Raw genomic sequence first — 1,591 nt, 5'->3', positions numbered from 1 at the left:
GCTCAGGTACACCTGAAAGGTGGAAGGAGTCACGGACACTTGGAATCTTTAGTGAGGTGAAACTGGGTTGCAAATATGGCTGCAAAGTGAAGGGAAAGTATTTTATTTTATTTTTTTGCATCTTGGTGATCACGTTTATTGGAAAGGGTGGAGAAAAAGTAAAAATGCCATTTAGCCTAAGAATTTGTGAGTTATCTGCAAATCAGTTTATTTCAGGAGTAGAAGAAATCTTTATTATTACTTAATATAAAAATGTAGACAGTTTCTCTTTTGAATATCTTCTATGTTTAAAGTGACAGTTATGCAAAATCTCCTGCTTTCCACACTGGACAAATTCTTTGTTTCAGTCAACTCTAAATGGTGGGACCACTAGCACAAAACCATCTCCCCAAAGAGCATCAGAATATTCCATTTTGTTGATTGATATATCTCTTGAAATGCTTCTCCTTCACTTTCACTTTCACTGGTTGCCACAGTTTCTTCCGCATTTCCCAATATCATGCTTAAATATTGATCATAAGCATGTAACCTGCCTCAAAGTTCTCTGTTATTTCTCATTTTCACATAGATTCTCTTATCCAGGCTGAGCCGGAGAAGATCCAGGGGCTCTTCTATGGTGTTAGTAGTTTGTTGCCAGTCCATGTGGTCTGCCATGTTTGAAACCCAGAAAAGTATTTTAGAATGAGAGGCAACTACTTGGGAGAAGATATACATAGACCAAACATATACACAATCACCAACAGTTTTCTGATGATACAGGACAGTCTTTTAACTGCTGAACATCTCTAGGGTCCTGGCCTTGGTCTCTGCACGTTTAAGAGTTGCCTCTCCATCGATCTTCCCAAAATTTCAGTCTGTATGGTTTTCTTGAGCCTCAGATCTTTGGACCCAACTGCCTCTTGACTGTAGTACTGTCTTACAGTCTGTCAAACTTTGACTGGGCCAAACTAACTCATCATTTTCCTCCCCAAACCAGCACTTCTCTATTTTCCATCTCGATTTCCATCTCCCACCCCTGTCTGCCTAGACATTTCTTTCCCCCTCACACTCTAATTTCCCACCAGTTCCAGAATCCATCTGTTCTTTATTCTCATCGCCTTAGTTGGGGCTTGGTGTTACTTATCCATTGCTGTGTAAGAAATAACCCCAAAATATTAGCTATATAAAACAACAGATAGTAACTACTCACCATTTCTGTGGCCAAGAATCCAGGCCCGGCTTAGTGGGCTCCAGATTTCTCACAGGCTGCAGTCAAGGTGGTGGTTGGGAGAATTGGCTCCAGGCTCCAGTGGGGAAGGATGTGCTTCCAACGTCACTGACACGGCTGTTGTTGGCCTGCCTCAGAAGCTCCACTTTCCAGTTCACTCAAGTGGCTGCAGACCAGCCTCTCGTCCCCACTGGCTTTGACCACAGACATCAGTGATTTGCCATCTGGGCCCCTCCATAGGACAGTTCACCACATGGCAACTGGCTTCAGAAGTCACAGTCTTTCTATAATCTGATCATGGAAGCAGTATCCATCATCTTTGCTGTACTGTCGTAATTTGTCTCACTAGGGCCAGCCTGCAACTGAGGGGAGGGATTCCACAGG

At 43.0% G+C, this 1,591-nt stretch overlaps 1 pseudogene; it reads right to left on the bottom strand.

Moving 5' to 3' along the window:
- Positions 1 to 343: 343 nt before the first annotated feature.
- Positions 344 to 654, bottom strand: LOC133052625 (U6 snRNA-associated Sm-like protein LSm3; annotated as a pseudogene).
- Between the last annotated feature and the right edge of the window lie 937 nt (positions 655 to 1,591).

This window comes from Dama dama, chromosome X (assembly GCF_033118175.1).
Source record: "Dama dama isolate Ldn47 chromosome X, ASM3311817v1, whole genome shotgun sequence".
NCBI lineage: Eukaryota > Metazoa > Chordata > Mammalia > Artiodactyla > Cervidae > Dama > Dama dama.
The sequence above is the reverse complement of the archived record's forward strand: the minus strand, read 5'-3'. Positions and strand labels throughout refer to the sequence as shown.